The sequence below is a fragment of the Callithrix jacchus genome, chromosome 18, assembly GCF_049354715.1.
Source record: "Callithrix jacchus isolate 240 chromosome 18, calJac240_pri, whole genome shotgun sequence".
NCBI classification, from domain to species: domain Eukaryota; kingdom Metazoa; phylum Chordata; class Mammalia; order Primates; family Cebidae; genus Callithrix; species Callithrix jacchus.
Window position 1 is genome coordinate 5,730,758 of NC_133519.1, and position 20,421 is coordinate 5,751,178.

Here is a 20,421-nt window from a genome sequence, read left to right on the forward strand (position 1 = left end):
TGACTTTGAGACTCATGCCACCATGCAAGGTGACTACTGATGTCCATCATAGTTCTCTTCCTTCATGTAGCTCCTGGCTTCTTGTCACTGCTTCCTGCAGGCAGTTTCATAATTCTTGTAAAGTAACTCATGGTTGAGCCTTTTAACCCAATAACTTTTCTCTCCACTCCACTGCAAGGTATGACATCAAGGTGCAAGGTGTGATATCACTGGTTATACCTTGAACCTTGCTATACTTTGTCATAAAAATCTTAGGCACCTAACCCCGTTTTCTGACCACACTACCATATCTCTTAATTATCATATTCTTGCACTTCCTGAAAAACTATCCCAATTTTAGATAACCTCTATTAATAATTTTGTCAGTTTTTTGACCCAGACTGGACAACATGGCTAGTACTCATTCTTTCTCACCAGCCCCTGAACTGTGTTAAAGTTCTACTACCAATCTGTCCCATCTCTGACAAAACCTCAACTCGAGATCAATCCAGCCAACCACTATCTTCCCATATGTGTGCACAAGAAAGCTGGTGAAGAACTTGCTGATCTATACTGATACCTATGTATGATCTCAAGGCCCAAACTACTCATGCTTTTTTCCTGAATTATAGTCAGTGCATTTTCCCCATTTCCATTTGCTATTGTCCTAAGTGATCACCACTTTTCTCAAGCACATTCCCAGCCCTTATTTCACCTGTTCTTGGCATATTTTACTCATAAGAGGAAAAATATTTAAGGCAATCAAAACATGTAATACCTGCTTTTCAAAATCTCGTGTGTGTTGTCTTGCCATTCCCACCCATTGTTAAACACTGACTATCTCACACTCACCCCACTGAAATAGGCTCCTAACTCTACGTTTTGATTCTGAAATTACCTCCCTCTTAGACATTTAACTTTAATTAAAACTTAATTAACATATAGAAACTTATTACATATTGAAAAGACATACTGCTAGTCAGCTACTTTAGATATACCTATAAGTGGATATATTTAAATTCTTAAGTCCTGTACTAAATTTTGTTTTAATTTAATCTTATGTTAATTTGTTAATACGCATAAAACAACAAGCACACTGCCACACTGCACTGTTAATTCGATCAAATGTAAATCAGATTCACGTTTATTAATCATTTTGGAATTTATTTTAAGCCTGCTATGTGATGGTTATATTTATAAGAACTGTAATCACAGCTTTTTATAATTATTTTTAAACTAACATTTTAAAAATTACGTAAAGAAAAAAATTGTGTTTATTTTTAACTTTAGAAAAAGTTATTTTATAATCATTTACAACTGAAGAAATTTTGTTCTTCTTTTTTTTTTAGGTTTCCAGGACAATTTTAGCTTGCTAGCACTGAGAAATAATTTGTTTAAAATGAAGAAGCAAACAATGTTGTTACTCTTTGCAACTGTTTATGTGTTTGAAACAGGACTTTAAAAATAATAATTTGCAGCTGAAAAATAAAACAGATGCTAGCTTTCATGAAATATATCAGGTGCCCAAATAAAATTATTTTCTTCAATGTCATTTCTAACATTGATAAAGAAAATCGATTCCAGGCAGGGCTGCTGTCTGCATGGAGTTGGGTTCCCCACGTCTGCCTGGGCACAGGTTTATCCAACATCCCAAAGCTGTGCATGTGAGGTTTATTGCTGTTAGGTGATAACCTGGTTGGAAAAAAATAAATGAATATAAATTGTCAAGTAAAAACTTGTCAAGTATATAATAATCATACAAATGCAGGACAATAAACAATGTAATAGGAAGGTGCTCAGGGAGCCGTCACATTTGTGATTGTTTTTGACTTGCATAGGAGGAGGTGCTCCTGAACATGTTCCATTTGCAAACATTCATTCCTTGATTTAACCAACTTCCACGCCTACCACTGTGAGTCACCTATCCACCAAAAATCGGGGAAATAATTATCTTGTTTTTATTAATATTTCTGAAATGTGTTTCTAGCTCATATTTATTTAAATGTTTAATATTAGGAGTGTTTGAAGTTTGGTGATGCTTTTTGTGAGCATAAATATGTCATAGGAACTTGACTCTTGTTTATGTCAATTAGCCTAAGGAGAAATTGGTTATGTTAGACAGAGTTTTGCTTGAAGTCAGTTTCCAAAGACCCTTTGTAGAATATTAAGTGGGGAATTACTGTACTTAAACAATCATCATAACATATAGTTAATTAGTCATTGCATTGTTTAAAACAGATCAATTTTCCCCAAATTGACTCTATAGTATATATTATTCTGATTTAAACTTAAAAATAAAGCTATCCTAATGAAACACTAAATAATTTTTTTTTTTGAGTGGGAGTTTCACTCTTGTTACCCAGGCTGGAGTGCAATGGCACGATCTCGGCTCACCACAACCTCCGCCCCCTGGGTTCAGGAAATTCTCCTGCCTCAGCCTCCTGAGTAGCTGGGATTACAGGCATGCACCACCATGCCCAGTTAATTTTTTGTATTTTTAGTAGAGACGCAGTTTCACCATGTTGACCAGCATGGTCTCAATCTCTTGACCTTGTGATGCACCCACCTTTATATAGAACAAAATACAATTTTCTTTTGAAAAAATAAGCCATAATATTGTAGCTACCTGCCTTTTCACCTCCAAGCCCCTCAGTCTAAAACTCTGTCATTTCCCAGGCCTGTTCTGCTTCAACCGTATGTATCTTCCCCATTCTCCAAAACTACGGCATTTCTCAGTTTCCAGGGTTTTGATAGGCCATCAAATTTCTAGATTGAGTGTCAATTCTTCCTGGGCAGGAGTTAAGAGTCTTTGAAGACTCAGGATTCTCATTAGACATTTCTTAACCTCTTGAGGCCAGATTAGGACTTTTTTCCTCTAGGTTTTCTGTAGAATCCTTCATGTAACTCAGTTTCATAGACATCTGCTTCAACATCCACCTTCTTTCAAATTCTAAGCTTCCTGGATGCAATTTTGTGACTCTTGGCCGTTTTATCCCCAGTCTCTAGTGTATAGCATACATATTTTTGAATAAATCAATAAAGGGAAATGTAAATTAATCAATATTAATTATACAACTACATGTTTAAATTTTATAGAAATATTTCTAAATAATCCCTTAAATCTTTGTGTTATCTTGGGCAGCATACCAAGGGCTTAGCCTTTGAAGTTCTCTTATAGGCCCTGTCATTAATCCATCTGTGATTTTTGCTAAATCATTTTATCTCAATTTCAGTTTCCTCCCCTATGAAACAAGAGAATTGCATTAAACTAACTTAAAGGAACTCTTTGGCTCTAACATTCTATTACCTTTTCCACAAACTTCAGTGAAGGCATTGCTGCCTTGCATTGATATGTCTTGTTGCAGTCAGCATCAATGTTGAACTGAAATCAGCAGTGATTATGACTCTGATTTCAAATATGTGAAGTGGCTAATTCAAAATGAAGGAAATGATATTTGATTTTTTATTTTTCCTGTCTTATACCAGGGCATTTTGTGAGTACATCTAAACTTGTTGAGAGTATAACTAAACCCTTTCAAATGAAAATGAGTCAGTATTCTTGACAGCTTAGTTACAACTGTACAATACAGTAAATGTATGATGTTTTGGTTGCTTGTGATTTTATTGTGTAGACAAGAACAATCTCATTTCTGAACAAATCCTCCCTTTGGAGCTTGCTAAATGGTTCAATAGTTCTATCCCAATCTACATGAAATACATGTGTTAAAGGCTGGGCATACTGATTTATGCCTGTAATCCCAGAACTTTGGGATGCTGAAGTGGAAGGACCACTTGAGCCTAGGAGTTCAAGAGTTCAAGACCAGCCTGGGCAACATAGCAAGATTTTGACTAGATGACAACCACCACCACAACAAAAATAGAGAAAATAAAATAAAACAGAGGGCTAAAACTCTTGATTGTAATCTCTTTCATCAGCATAACCTAGTGAGATTCCAATGCTGTTATGTATATCAATAATTTGTTCTTTGGGAGTACTGAGTATAATTCCTTTGTAAAACTATGCATGTGTTTTTCCAATTTCCTGTTGAAGAATAGTTACAATGTTTGTATTTGGGCAATTATGAATAGAATTACTATAAACATTCATGTGGTATAATTTTGATTTTTCTTGTTTTTTTATTTTGAGATGGAGTCTCTGTAACCCAGGCTGGAGTACAGTTGTGTGATCTCAGCTCACTGCAACATCTGCTTCCCAGGTTCAAGCAATTCTCCTGCCTCAGCCTCCCAAATACCTGGGACTACAGGTGCACACCACCACGCCTAGCTAATTTTTTGTATTTTAGTAGAGACAGGATTTTACTGCATTGCCCAGGCTGGTCTCAAACTCCTGAGCTCAGGCAATCTGCCCTCCTTGGCCTCTCAAAGTGCTAGGATTACAGGCATGAGCCACCTTGTCCGGCTTAAATTTGATTTTTCTAGGGTAAATACCTAGGGTGAGATTTCTGATCATATGATTGGTATATATTTACCCTCATATGAAACTGTCAACCTATTTCCCAGAATGGCTGTACCATTTTACATTTCCACTTGCAGCCTCAGAAGTTACATAGGTAATACTTCCATTTGTGTGACATTCTCAAAAAGACAAAATTACAGGAATGAAGAATGAATCAGTAAGTAATCCAGGGCTTAAGGTGGGGGAGGGTGTCATTAAAAAGGGATAGATACCACAGTACTTTGACGTATAGGAACTGTTCTGTGTTCTGATTTTGGTGGTAGTTACACAAACCTATACACCTATCTAGTCATAAATCTATACACACAAAAAGTTCTATTTTACTGTATATCACTTTAAAATAATTTGTTCATAGTTGAAGAAAAATTGCATGTGTCACAAAGCTGTCAAAACATAAAACTAATGCAATGTATCACCTGCAATACGAGATGTGTATATTTTATGGATAGGTACCTCAAGAAGGGGTTTACTAAGCCTTTAATATACTCATTACAATTGTAAATCGGGCAGTGGAATAGTAAAGGCTGCTAAGATAAAAACTTGCCTAACACTGAAGTACTTTTTAGTCCTTTGTTGTCTTTATGTTTCTTTAATGTCCATGAATGGTATAAATATCTCAGAACACGTAGAAAACACAGTTATTTAATCGTATGATTTAATTGACTACTTGCCTTAATTGGGTTGATACAGTGATTAATAAGGATAAGTAAAAATGCACTACTATCTGTTCAGGTGCCTGGGCAGAATCATTCCTGAGGATGGAGTGAAATACCGTTAATGAGTTTCAAAGAGGTACTGACAAAATAAACTCCGGTATAAATTGGCAGATGAAAAGCAACTAGGCGAAGCGTCAGAAGTCAACTCAGCTGTTTGATAAACCAAAGCAGAGGAATTTCAGCTCTGGAAGACCATGTTTGCACTCTTATGTCTTTCACATACCTTCAAATACAGTATTGAGCGGATGCTGAGAGCAGGTGAAGTGAGTTGCAGGTTTCCTGTCTACCCAGTACCTAACCGGACTCCTGGAACGTGGTAGTTACTGATTCCATATTTACACAATTTATACCACTGCAGAGGGCCAGGACAGGGAGAAAGGACAAGGAATCTGATTTGTAAATTAAGCCGACTAAAAAATAATTAAGGGAGTGCTTTGACTGAATAATCATATTACTAAATACAATGTTAAAACTGAAGTTAATTCATACATATACTGAAGTTATTATTTCCCCATGGGCATCAGCATGTAGAACAAGCTTTAGATTTTATTTGATTTGACTCATGCACACATGTCATTCAAGTATGGCAGATTTTATTCACTGTGCTGCAATCCATTGCAGCCAGGTGGCATAGCAGATGATGAGTTACACCAATTATTTGCAATAGCTATTTTAAGTTCACTAAACATTATCAGAATTACAAAGTGTTTATGTGGGGAACTGCATCAAAAAGATCTAACCCAAATCTCTTGATCTTGCAGATCAAAGGGGAAAATAAAAGTTGACTAAATCCCAAAGTGATCTTATCTTACAGACTTCCTTTATCGAATGCAACCCACACTATTTAAAAGTATATGGACTGCCAGTCCTTATGACATAGACATCATTTTCCATCTCCTTCCATGCGAACCACAAGTATCACAGGCCTAGTAATGACACATGAAGCTACCAGAAGACACTGCTAAAAAGTGATAGGAGAAAGACAAGCTGGTTCGAGACCCAGGACCAGAGAAACAGCACACGGTGTGCTCCCACAAGCAGAAGGGCACTCATATCTGCTTTTTGCCACCCCCAACTAAGCAATAGACGGCCCCCAGGAAACCCTGTTCCTTCTCCAGATGAAACTGGCACTCTTCTGACTACCAGGCAGGCTGCACTGCCAGCAAAAGGAATGGCTACAGGAGCCACACCAACAATAAGCAACCAGGGAAGTCTTCACATTTCTTGTGGGCCTAGGGCTGCCTTTTCAAAGGAAAAGTAGCTAAGAAGGCAGACCCTGCAAGAGCGATGCAGCTACATCAGTGACCTGATCCAGGAAGGCTTTGTCCCTGAAGATCTGAGATGGAGAGTCTCCTCCCAACCCAGACACAGAGGCAGAGGGAATGTAATAGGTGAGGGGACTTTGGGAACAGCAGTCCCTCCAACCCCACCTCACCAGTTTCTCCCCTAGCCCACCCCATGCACCTGAAGCCTGGGAAATCTTTCTGAACTCTCAGCCAGCATCAGCAGAGAGCATTGGGAACCTCCTTTGGCACTAAATCCACTCAGCAGATCAAAGCAAAACCTTAAAGTCTCCAATAATCAAACTATCATTGAGACCTCCTCCATAGTCCACAATAGGCTGAGGCTTGCTCACTAAGATTAAGGATGTAAATAACACCTAGCATTTACCAAAGGGCCAGGTAAATCATCACACATCACACGAAGAGCCAAGAAAATTATGGCTTGAAAAAGGAAAGACAACTGACCTCAACTGAAATGGTTCAGATGTTGGACCCATCTGAAAAGGATTTTAAAGCAGACATCTTTCTAAAATGCTTCAGTGATCATTTACAAATTTTCAGCAATCAAATTAAAACACAACTATAAATCTCAGCAAATAAAAAAGTTCTAAAAAAAGAACTAAAATGAAATTATGGAACTAAAAATACAATAGAAGTGAAAACCAAATGTTGCCAGATTTGCTTAATATTAGAATTGAAATGAGCAATAATAGAATAATTGAACTTCAGATCAATAGAATTCACCTACACTGAACAAGAGAGAGAAAATAGACTAAAAGGCGTATAATGAACAAAGCTTCAGAGGCCTGTGGGACAAAATAGAAGGGTCTAAATTTTGTGTCATTAGAATTCCAGAAGGACAAGCTAGATGATGGTGTTGAAATTTCTTTAAAAAGTAATTGCTAAAAACTTCCCAAATATGGCAAACTCATGAATTTATAGATCAAAACAATCTAAGTTAACCTCTCAGAAATAAGCCCAAAAAAGTCAATTTCAAGACACATCTAATCAAACTTTTAAAAACTGAAGACAGGAATTTTAAAAAAACAGCCAAAAAGAAACAAAAGACAATTCTGGAACCGACAGAGAAATGCCTAGTTGAATGACCATGATTTTCCCATTTGGGATATTGGAGGCCAGAAGGAAGAACTTTCACCCACAAATTCTATGTTTGGTGAATCTATCTTTCACAAATAAATGGAACTTAAAAAATATTATCAGGCAAATAATTTGTTGTTACAAATTAAGAGTGGATGGTAGACCTACCCTTAATGGTTGGCTCAAGGACATTCTTCAAAAAAAGAGAAATAACAAAAGTAAGCATAGAGCAGGCAGAAGAAGGATGAAAGGATGGAGCAGAAATATGGAAATATAAAATGGACTATTTTGTTCACCATGAGTTCTGGAAATCTTACTAAAGGATTAAAACAACAATTAGAACACATTCTGGTACTTCAGCCAATAATCATTAAAAGTTGAAGGGGAAAAGGGTCTTAAATACAAGTAAAGTTTCCACACTTCATTCTAAGTGGCAAATATTGATATTAGTTGTAGTGGAATGAACAGTGGCCTCACTCATGTCCTCACCTTCATTCCTTCAATCTGCAAATCTTACTTTTTAGAGCAAAGATTTTGCAAATGTGATTAAAGATCTAAATGTGGGAGATTGTCCTGAATTATCTAGGTAGGCCTGAAATGCCATCACTAATATCCATACACAAGAGAGGCAGGAGAGATTTCAGACAGAGGAGAAGATGGCCATGTGACTCTTACTGCAGAGAGTAGACTGATGTGGCCACAAGGCAAGAAATGCTAGTAGCTGCCCTAGGCCAGAAGAGGGAAGCAAAGAATTATTTCCCAAAGCCTTTGAAGTGAGTCTAACCCTGCCCACAACTTGATGCTGACTTTGACTTCCAGAACTCGGAGAGCAGAAATTGGTTTCCAGAACTGAGAGAGTAGAAATCTCTGTTGTTTTAAGCCACCAAGTTTGTGGCAATTTGCTATAGTAACATTAGGAAACAAATGTATCAGTAGATTGTTATAAGTCACATACCTTTATTGTAATGCCCAGATGCATCAAATTGAAAACTATAAAAAGAAACACATTAGAAGATACCAGAAATAAATCAAGATTCTGTCTCAAAAAAAAAGAAAAGAAAAAAAAGGAAAAGGAAAAGATGAATAAACTGTGGTGTATCCATAAAACAGAATCTTATTCAGCAATTTTGAAATGAAATGCTGACACATGCAATAACATGGCTGACACATTTTTGAACCTCAAAAAATGTGCTAAGTGGAAGCAGCCAGAAACAAAAGACCACATATTATATAACTTCATATATAGGGACTGTTTAAAGCAGGTACATATACAGAGACAGAAAGCAGACTAGGGTTGCCTGGGGCAGGGGCAGTTGTGACGTATGGGAAGTGGCTGGCAGTGAGTGCAGGATTCTTCATGGGGTAAGGAAAATCTTCCTGAATTACAGAGTGGTGATGGCTGCACAACTCTGAATATAGAAAATATCATTGAATTGTATGCTCTCAACATGCAAGTTTTATGGTATGTGAATTACATATCAATACCTATAATTTGAAAATTAAAAATAAATGTTCAAGTGTAAAAATTAAATACAAACTTTTGGATCTGTGTGGTTGAAGGAAGAAAGGATGCAGCCCACCTATTCTTAGTGTCCCACTGAACCCCTCACCCTATGTTGATGGCCCTGGATGTGCCTCCGCAGACCCTCAAGTCCCTCAGAAGGGCTGAAAAGGGCAGCTTTGGTATCCATGGCTGACCAAGTCCATGCCCATTCATACATATCTCACCTCTTCTTCACCTTAAGGAAATTCACAGCCAGAGGACACAATCCACTGACAACAATGGCAGAGGGGGAAAAGTAACAACGATTAAAATGCCCCCAAAATATCTAGCATTACAGGAAGCACCTAGAGAATGTGGGATTCAGTGATGAACCTGCCAGTTACATATCAAGAAAGAAGCTAGACAACAACATAGCATTGTTGAATAAGACCCCAAATGGAAGAATTTAAACATTTCTATTGGAATTTTTGCCAATAATGGCAGGTGGTGGTGAGAAGTAACTGTCACCCGGGTCAACTCCGCCCAGCAATTTATAGTAAGACAGGAAGTAATCACAAAAGAGATAGGACTCTGACATGCCTCTAATAAAGAAGTAATAGAAATAGTCAAGCACAATACTGTCATTCTCCCATGTCCTACCTGAGGATCATCCTCAAAACGAAAATTTACTGAACTTTACAGCATATGAATAGAGACCAAAATGTCATAAGGAAATTGAAAAGTTAATAATGCCCCTTGAGACTGAACCTGTGAAGTGGATGCTGTTGGTGTTATTTAATACCATCGAAAATGGGGCCAGACATGGTGGCTTATGTCAGTAATCCCAGCACTTTGGGAGGCTGAGGCAAGTGGGTCACTTGAGCCCAGGAGTATAAGACCAGCCTGGGCAGCATGGTGAAACCTCCACTCTACAATAAATATAAAAATTAGCCGAGCATGGTAGTGCACACCTATAGTCCCAGTTACTTAGGAGACTGAGGTGTGAGAATCGCTTGAGAATGGAAGGTCAAGGCAACAGTGAGCTGAGATCATGCTACTTGCACTCCAGCCTGAGTGACACAGTGAGACCATGTCTCCAAAAAACAAATAAAAAAGAACACATTTGAAAGTAGCAGAGAGGACTTTGCATGTTCCCGACACAAAGAAATGATAACTGAGGTGATGGATATACTAATCACCATTATTTGGTCGTTACATGTTGTATAATACACAGGATCAAAATATCACCCTGAGCCTCATAAATATGTATAATTGATATGTATTGTTAATAAAAATAGGAAAAAATAATGCATGCGATTACTGTGTGCTGACAAATTTGCTAACAGGATAGATGTCGTGTGTATTTTAACATAATTTTAAAAGTTGATATAAAGCTTTAAAAACTAGATGGAAGTGGAAATCAGTAAGTATTTGATTAGCAGAAGTGCAGTATTGAATGCAGAAATTTTAAAAGTTCTATAAACCATATCCCCCTTTGTTCTTCTTTTTAAAAAACACACAGTTTTGGCAGGCCATGATGGCTCACACCTGTAATCCCAGCAATTTTAGAGGCCAAGGCAGGAGGATCACCTGAATCCAGGAGTTTGAGACCGGCCTACCCAACATGGTGAGACCTTGTCTCTACAAAAAAATAAATAAAATTAGCCAGGCATGGTGGTGCTCTCCTATAGTCTCAGCTAATCAGGAGGCTGAGGAGGAAGGAGCCTGGGATATCAAAGCTGCAGGGAACCTAGATCATATCACTGCACCTCAGAATGGGAAACAATGCAAGTTCCTGTCTCAACAGTAACAACAACAACAATAAACAGCAAAAACAATAACACAATTCCTGGCCAGGCATGGTGGTTCACACCTGTAATCCCAGTGCTTTGGGTGGCCAAAAGAGGAGAATCGCTTGAAGCCAGGAGTTAAGAGGCTGGTCTGGGGAAACAGTGAGACCGTATCACCACACAATAATTTTTTTTTAATTAAAAAATTTCTCATCGAAGCACAATATTCAGGCACAGGTTTAGCAAAGAGGAACTCCAACACAGCAACCACAAAGTACATCACTCCCAAGCATTGCAGCACACCAGGAATGTGCACCTTGTCCCAAGACACTGTGGAAGACATGTTAGGTCAGTGTTAGCCAAGACTTGTCATCTCATCCCAGGAAAACAGTATTTGTTTCCTAAAGGGGAAGACATACCTATATTGCATGTAATAATTAAGTCTCTTTTAAGCTCTTGGACATGGAAATACATATGATCAGGAGATGGGGTTCAACCCAACTTCCAAAAACAGGCCAATCCCTCTTATTAGAGGGAGGGTCAGGGACAGGGCTCAAACTCAAAACAGGAAGCTGACCAGGTGGGAGACTGGGAGAAGAACCAAAGTGTCTTACTCCAGTGTGGAAATAAAGCCAGGCCTGTGCCTAGCCCTGAAGTCCATCTCCTGGCTCTTTTCCATTAGGAATTTGCATTCAACCTGCACATCCCCCAGGAACTTGCAGACCTGACACGAGCCCTACCCTACCCACTACCTGACCTACCACTACCTAACCTACCCTGCCCTACCCACTACCTGACCGCAGGATGGAGGAACTGACTGACCCTCTCTGCTCTACCTGCTATCCAACCGCATGACCGGAAGAATGCCATTGACTGACCCTCCTTGCTCTATTGGCTGCCTATGAACAGAAGAAAGACACTGACTGACACTCCCTGCCCTACTGACTACCCGACCACATGACCACAAGAAAAGACCTGATAACAAACTCTGCAATCAATCCTGCTGGAAGCAGCTCACTTTATGGAGATTCACCAAGTCCACATTCATGTGAAACACCATCTGGAAGTGACCTCTCCCTCTTGCTAGTGCCTATAAAAGCATGTATTGCCTGAGGGCTCCATTTGGCCATTGTCTAGATGTTTGTGCCCTCTTTTGCTAATGACAGTGCAAGGCCCTTGAGGACAGTAACTAGTGCCCTCCCAACTCTGATACTGGTTCAAAGCAGAGGGTTCATAAGCCTTCCCTCAGCTCTCCTGTCCCTGCATACCACTAAACTAATGACAAAGATATCACTCTTTCTAGAAACCCAGCTACCATACAAGTGCTGACAAATGTGGCTTCGTGAACTGCAACATGGTACTGAAAGCTGATGAAATCACATTAGCAAGGGGACAAAGTCAGAGACCACGGCAGCCTGGTCTGGTCCCTGCTGTGCTTCTCACTACACTTAGATGATCCAGGGAAAACCTTCAGTTGCTCTTGGCCTCAGACTTTTTCTTTATGTAACAGAAGAATTTGAATAATGTCAAAGGCACCTCCCAGGTCTAAAATTCAAAAATATTAACAATAATGCTCACAGTTAAGACAACCATTCTATATACTTTCCTAATGATTACCATATTTGCAGGCACCTGAGATGGAGGAATTACATTTCTTTCAAATTATAGTATGTAGTTTCCGTATTTCAACCTGAATATATTTAACAAAGGGAAAAATACTTACATGGTACAATTGGAATTCACCATGATAATTTCTACAAAGATTAACAGGAAACGCCTCCATGAAATTTTCTCCAGCAATCTGAATTTTGAACATCCCTGTTGCAGTATAGAAGTAATTGACAAAACAAACAAACAAACACAGAAGATCCCACAGTAAATGCCAACCTAAAAAAATTCAGTTATTAATAGGTGGCCATTTCCAATTTTCATCTCTATATCCTTTTGTCTCTATATAATATACTATATAAGATAAGCAGCCATGATTGATTTTTTAAAGTAGCTGATTATTGAAACAATATTGAGCCAACAGTAGAGAAAGAGTTCAGAACACAGCCTTGCTGGGCTGAGAGGTTTTTGACAGTGTACCTTCAAGGCCTATCTTAGGAGAAAATTTCTTTACTGTTAAATGGTATTTCCAAGGACAGCACTTTCATTTAGTTATCAAAAAGGAATAATGATGATGATGCCACAATGTCTCCAAATAACTAGACACTCACTAGCATGCCCTCAAAGCCCTTGAAAAACAAACAGAAAAACAAGCAGACATTTCAGTCATTTCTACATGCACTTTTGCTCCTGAAAGAAAAATGAAAGCTTAATTTGTTTCTCTCCATTTAGTCTGAGTCACATATATTTTTCCTTTCTCTTCTTTTACCATACTAAATTATCTCTTAAAAAGAAAAGCCAGAACACTAATTTTTCTAATTGCTTTCCGAGGGGGTCACACAGATGAGAGTTTACTCTTGCTACATTCCTTGGTGACTCTGGAATTCCTTTATCTGGACATCTAATCAATAAAAGCCTCTGGTAACAAGAACGTTCTCTGTAGGGAACCTCACAGAGTATTCATAAATAATAAAAGGTCTTCAGGCATGTAAAACTTCCCCCTACTAAATCCATCTTTAAGAAGGAAAAAAATCTCCCCCAAAACCTGAGTGATAAAACACAAAAACCAGCGACATAAAATAATGACTGAATTTAACCCAGAGATGTAAGGATGGCTCAATATATACAAATCATAGTGTGAAACACATGTCAACAGAACGAAGGACAAAAACCATATAATCATTTAAATCGATGCTGACAAACAACATTTGATAAAGTTCAACATCCGTTCATAATAAAAACCCTCAAGAACTGGATATAGAATAAACACACTTCAAACAAAATAAAAGCCATATACAACAAATCCACAGCTAGCATCATACTGAATGGGGAAAAACTGAAAGCCTTTCCTTTAAGATTCTGGAACATGACAAGGCTGCTTATCTTTCACCACTGTTATTCAACATGGTACTGGAAGATCCAGCTGGAGCAGTCACAGAAGAGAAATGAATAAAGGGCATCCAAGTTGGAAAGGATAAAGCCAAAGTATCCTTGTTTGCAAATAACATGATCTTATACTGGGAATAACCTAGACTTTGCCAGAAAACTAATAGAACTTATCAATAAATTCAGTAAAGTTGCAGGATACAAAATCAACATACAAAAATCAGAAGCATTTCTATATGCCAACAGCAAACAATCTGAAAAAGAAATCAAGAAAGTAATCCTATTTTCAGTAGCCACCAATAAAGTACCTCAAAATTAACTTAACCAAAGAAGTGAAATATATCTACAATGAAAAATATAAACCACTAATGAAAGAAATTGAAGATGACACAAAAAAATGGAAAGATATTCCATGTTTGTGAATGGAAAAATCAATATTGTTAACACATACTACCTAAAGCAATCTACAGATTCAGTGCAATCCCTATCAAAATACCAGTAACATTCTTCACTGAAATAGAAAAAAACAATGCTGAAATGTATATGAAACCACAAAAGACCCAGAATAACCAAAGTTATCCTAAGGAAGAAGAACAAAACTGGAGGAATCACATTACCAGACTTTAAACGTACTATAGAGTTACAGAAACCATCAGGCACCAGTTGAAACGGCCACCCAGACTTTTTTGAGTTTCTGTGTGCCAACCCAGCACCAACTGACACCACCGTGCTGAAAACTTGTGGTGCTTTTTGCCCAGGAATCTCCTGGTCTGTGGGCAATGAAAATTTCTTCAGAAATGTGGTGGGCACTCACCCTCTGCATTGTTCTTGCTGGGACCTGCATTCTGGAGCTGTTCCTATTCAGTCATCTTGGATCCTCAGCAGTAGGTCTTAACAGTGGGCTTAAAATTGTCAGTAAGCCATGCTGTAAACAGATGTGCTGTCATCCAACCTTTGTTCTTCCATTTATTGAGCACAGGCTGAAGAGATTTAGCATAATTCTCAGGGGCCCTAGGATTTTCGGAATGGTAAATGAACGTTGGCTTCAACTTAAAGTCACAAGTTGCATTAGTCAGTCAGTCCTATGAAGTTTTGAATTCTCCTTCCTGGCTATTAAAACTCCTAGATGGCATCTTCCTCCAATAGGTTGTTTCATCTACATTGAAACTGTTGTTAGTGTAGCCACTTTCAACAGTGATGTTAGCTGGATCTTCTGGATAACTTGCTGCAGCTTCTCCATCAGCACTTGTGGCCTCTTTTTGCATTCTTATATTATGGAAATGGCTTCTTTCCTGAAACATCCTCAACTAACCTCTGCTACCTTCCAACTTTTCTTCTGCAACTTCCTTACCTCCCTCAGTCTTCACAGAACTGAAGAGAGCTAGGGCCTTGCTCTGGATTAGGCTTTGGCTTAAGGGACTGTTGTAGCTGGTTTGATTGCCTATCCAGACCACTGCAACTTTCTCCATATCAGCAGTAAGGCTGTTTCATTTTCCCTTTTTTGTTCTTTTTTTAAGATAGAGTCTAACTCTTTAACCTAGGCTGGAATGCAGTGGCACGATTTCAGCTCATTGCTACCTCCAACTCTGCGGTTCAAGCTATTCTCCTGCCTCAGCCTCCTGAGTAGCTGGGACTACAGACATGCACCACCAAGCTTGGTTAATTCTGTATTTTTAGTAGAGATGGGATTTCAACATGTTGGCCAGGCTGGTCTCATCTTCCTGCCTCAGCCTCCCAAAATGCTGGGATTACAGGTGTGAGTCACTGAGCCTGGCCTGTTTCATTTTATCATTTGCAAGTTCACTGGAGTAGCACATTTAACTTTCTTCAAAAACTTTCACAACTTGGCTAACTGTTTGGCACAAGAGAACTAGGTTACAGCCCATCATGGCTCTTGACATGGCTCCCTCACTAAGCTTAATCATTTCTAGCTTTTGATTTAAAGTGAGAGACATGCAACTCTTCCTTTTACTCAAACACTTAGACACATTGTAGGGTAATTAATTGGCCTAATACCAATATTGTTGTATTTGAAACAATGGAAAGGCCCAAAGAGAGGGAGAGAGATGGGGAAACAGTAAGTGGAGCAGTCAGAACACACTGAACACTTATCAATTAAGTTAAACATCCTATGTAAGTGGGCTTGACAGAATCCCAAAACCATTACAGTAGTAACATCAAAGGTCAGTGATCACAGATCACCATAACAGATACAGTATTAAAGAAAAACTTAAAATGCTGCCAACAGAATTATTCAGTGCAAACCTGGGCAACACAATGAGACACCCATCTCTACTAAAAAAAAATAGTGTGATTGCAGATGCTACCAGCTACTTAGGAGGCTGAGGTGGGAGGATTGCTTGTGCCTGGAAGGTCAACTGAGTGTGTTCTGACTGCTCCATCTACTGAATCTTCCCCCCTCTCCATGTCCCTCCCTCTCTTTGGGCCTCTCTATTCTTTAAGATACAACAATATTGAAATTAGGCCAATTAATTACCTTCCAATGGCTTCTAAGTGTTTGAGTAAAAGGAAGAATTGCATGTCTCTCACTTTAAATCAAATAGCTGCAGTGTGGGAGGTCAAGGCTGCAGTGAGCTGTGATGGCATACATGTTCCACATGCTGCTCTAAAACACCTGGGCTCAAGCAATCTTCCTGCCTTGGCCTCCCAAGGCACTCGAATTACAAATGTGAGCCACTGCACCTAGCCGGTTTTGTATTGTTGTTGTTTTAAGTAAACCAGCTTTGGCTGGGTGTGGTGGCTCACTCTTGTAATCCCAGCACTTTGGGAGGCCAAGGTGGGTGGATGATGAGGTCAGAAGATTCAGACCATCTTGGCCACCAAGGTGAAACCCCGTCTCTAATCAAAATACAAAAATACTTCCTGGGTGCGGTGGTGTGCACCTGTAATCCCAGCTACTTGGGAGGCTGAGCCAGGAGAATCACTTGAATCCAGGAGGTGAAGGTTGCAGTGAGCTGAAATCATGCCACTGCACTCCAGCCTGGCCAAAGACTTATCACAAAAAAAAAAAAAAGGCCGGGGCAGGGGCTCAAGCCTGTAATCCCAGCAGTCTGGGAGGTTGAAGTAGGCACATCACTTGAGGTCAGGAGTTAGAGACCAACCTGGTCAACATGGAGAAACCCCATCCCTACTAAAAGTACAAAAATTAGCCGGTTGTGGTAGTGGTCTCAGACAAGCTACTTGGGCTGCTGAGGCAGGAGAACTGCACTTAAGGGGCTGGGCCCTTGGCTGGTCCAGCAGCTCACTGGTAAGGTCTGGCAGAGGGGTGGGGTGAGGAGGAAAAATGCCATGCCCAAGGGGGATAGGGTATACAGAGGCTGGGAAGAGCAGGTGGTGGTGGCGGCTTGGAACTTACCTGTAGGCATCTGAGAGCTGCAGGAAGCTGAATTCCTTGGTGCCATAGAGGATGAGGTCCCTGGCCCTCCTGCTGAGATGGGTCATGCAGAATGAAGCCCAGAACAGGAACTCAGCTAGGAGAAAGAAAAGATTCCCAGTCACCAAGCCTCTCCGGTACTCACACAGCCTGACCATACAGGGAGACAGAGGAGGTTAGGTGGTTGTGAGGAGCTGGCTAAATTTTCCTTTTTTTTCCAGAGTCTGTTCTGTTGCCAGGCTGGAGTACAGTGGTGAGATCTCGGCTCACTGCAGTCCCCACCTCTCAGGTTCTAGTGATTCTCCTGCTTCAGCCTCCTGAGTAGCTGGCACCATGGCCAGCTCATTTTTCTATTTTTATTAGAGATGGGATTTCACCACGTTGGCCAGGGTGGTCTCGCTCTCTTGACCTCGTGATCCACCTGCCTTGGCCTCCCACAGTTCTCGATTAGAAGTGTGAGCCACTGTGCCTGACCTAAATTTTCATTTTGAGTAAAGATGGGGTCTTGCCATGTTGCCCATGCTGCTCTAAAACACCTGGGCTCAAGCAATCTTCCTGCCTTGGCCTCCAAAAGTGGTGGAATTACAAATGTGCACCTAGCCTGTTTTTTGTTATTGTTGTTGTTTTAAATAAACCAGCTTTGGCTGGGTGTGGTGGCTCACTCCTGTAATCCCAGCACTTTGGGAGGCCACGGTGGGCGGATCATGAGGTCAGGAGATCCAGACCATCTTGGCCACCAAGGTGAAACCCCGTCTCTAATCAAAATACAAAAATACTACCCAGGTGTGGTGGAGTGCACCTGTAATTCCAGCTCCTTGGGAGGCTGAACCAGGAGAATCACTGGAACCCAGGAGGTGAAGGTTGCAGTGAGCCGAGATCATGCCACTGCACTCCAGCCTGGCGAGACACTTATCACACAGACACACACACACACACACACACACACACACACACAAAAAGGCCGGGGCAGGGGCTCAAGCCTGTAATCCCAGCAGTTTGGGAGCTTGAAGTGGGCAGATCACTTGAGGGCAATAGTTTGAGACCAACCTGGTCAACATGGTGAAACCCCATCTCTACTAAAAATACAAAAAATTAGCTGGGCATAGTGACACGTGCCTGTAATCCCAGCTACTCGGGAGGCTGACACAGGAGAATTGCCTCAACCCAGGAGGTGGAGGTTGCGGTGAGCCTAGATCGCGCCATTGTACTCCAGCCTGGGTAACAAGAGCGAAACTCCGACCGACTCAAAAAAAAAAAAGTTTTTTTTTAAATTAGCAAGGTGTGGAGGCCCTACTAACTTGCGGCAGAAGGCTCCCTTGAGGTCAGAAGTTAGGACTGCGCCACTGCGCTCCAGCCTGGGCAACAGGGCCAAGCCCGGTCTCAAAAAATGTTTTAAAAATTAATAATAAACATTAAAAAAAAAAAAAAGGACACTGCCCGGGCTCAGCCTTCACCTCGGGAGGGAGCTCGGCAGGGGTGCTTCCTCCTCCTCCTGCCTCCTCTTCCGCGGTCCTCCTGGGTCCCCTCCCGGCCCCACTCCCCCAACCCCACGCTCCCAAGCCCATTAATCTTTTTTTTTTTTTTTTTTTTTTTTTTTGAGAGGGAGTTTCGCTCTTGTTACCCTGGCTGGAGTGCAATGGCGCGATCTCGGCTCACCGCAACCTCCGCCTCCCGGGTTCAGGCAATTCTCCTGCCTCAGCCTCCCGAGTAGCTGGGACCACAGGCACGCGCCACCATGCCCAGCTAATTTTTTGTATTTTTAGTAGAGACGGGGTTTCACCATGTTGACCAGCCAAGCCCATTCATCTTTAACCTCCCCTGGGCCCCCAACCCCCGGGCGCCCAGGGAAAGGAGCCTGCGAGGCGGCCTGGACTCTCCCAGTCCCTACGATGGGCTTCCGCGTGCCTCCCGGCCCTGCCCTGAGTACCGCAGCAGCAGCCGCTACCACTGCTCCTGGAAGCCCTGGCGCCGGTCGTCCGAGAAGTCAGCGTGGAAGCTCCAGAGTCTGTCCAGCTCCTTGCGCTCCCGCGACGGGCTCTCCCAGGGGCACAGCATCCCTCCCTGCAGCGCCAGCGCGCGGCCACACAGCCAAGCAGTCCGCCGCCGGCCCGAAAGCCAGACCGCCCACTCTGCCGCTCGGCTTCCGGCTGCGGTGATAAAAGAAGCGCCGGAAGAGGCCGGAGGGCGTGTCGCTTGACGTACTGAGGCCATCGGCGCCATGTTTGTTGAGGGCGACTGCCAGGTCTGGAGGGGAGGGGGGACCGGGGGCTGCTGGGTGGGGCTATAGGCTAGGAACCGCGGGCTAGGCCTTTGGTGAAGTTGGACCCTCCCATGCAGCCCCAGTCAAGAAGGGCGAGGTCCTCTCTCACTCCCGCCCAGGCTGGACGATCCAGGGAGGCAGGCCAGGACAGAACCCCTGAGATCTGGGATTCCCCAGTTTTATCAAGAAGCACCTCCACTCGCCTTCCCCAGCGCGACTCCTCCGAGCGGGCCCCAGCGGAACCTCTTCGGTGCCTGCCGGGTGCAGCTGTGGCTCTCACCCGTAATCCCAGAACTTTGGAAGGCAGAGGTTGGTGGATCACTTGAGGCCAGTCTGGCCACCATGCTGAAAACCGATCTCCAGTTAAAAAAAAAAATAGGCCGGGTGCGGTGGCTCAATCCTGTAATCCCAGCACTTTCGGAGGCCGAGGCGGGTGGATCACGAGGTCAAGAGATCGAGACCATCCTGGTCAACATGGTGAAACCTCATCTCTACTAAAAACACAAAAGTTAGCTGAGCATGGTGGTGCAGCCTGTAGTCCCAGCTACTCAGGAGGCTGAGGTAGCAGAATTGCTTTAACCCAGGAGGCGGAGGTTGCAGTGAACCGAAGTCGCACCATTGCACTCCAGCTTGGGTAACAAGAGCGAGACTCCATCTCAAAAAAAAAAAATAACAAAACAAAACAAAAAAAAGAGAAACGACTTACAGGTTTTCTTATATTTCAAGAGTTCTCAAGTATACACAATGATTGCTGAGTAAGCATAAGTAATTTCTACGTAAAATGAGAATTTCAGAGTGAAGTTCTGAAACTCCTTGAGAACATTCTATAAGAAAACATTACATAAGGCTGAAATCAGGTGTTGACCAGCTAAGAAACTTGTTCTAAGTACATTTATGCTATTAGCAGGCAGAATCTACTGATTTATTGTATCAGTATATTTATCTGA

At 41.4% G+C, this 20,421-nt stretch overlaps 2 long non-coding RNA genes across 3 annotated transcripts in view; one reads left to right on the top strand and one right to left on the bottom strand.

The window, feature by feature from the left end:
* LOC128931288 (uncharacterized) overlaps positions 1-20,421 on the top strand; it is a 685,153-nt gene that overhangs the window by 590,369 nt on the left and 74,363 nt on the right. The gene's annotated exons all lie outside the window — the stretch shown is intronic.
* LOC128930964 (uncharacterized) lies at positions 1,003-19,345 on the bottom strand. The gene is made up of 3 exons (XR_013529171.1): positions 19,142-19,345; positions 17,197-17,311; positions 1,003-1,671 (listed from the first exon to the last, which is right to left on the bottom strand). It is a non-coding gene; the product is annotated as an uncharacterized LOC128930964 (long non-coding RNA).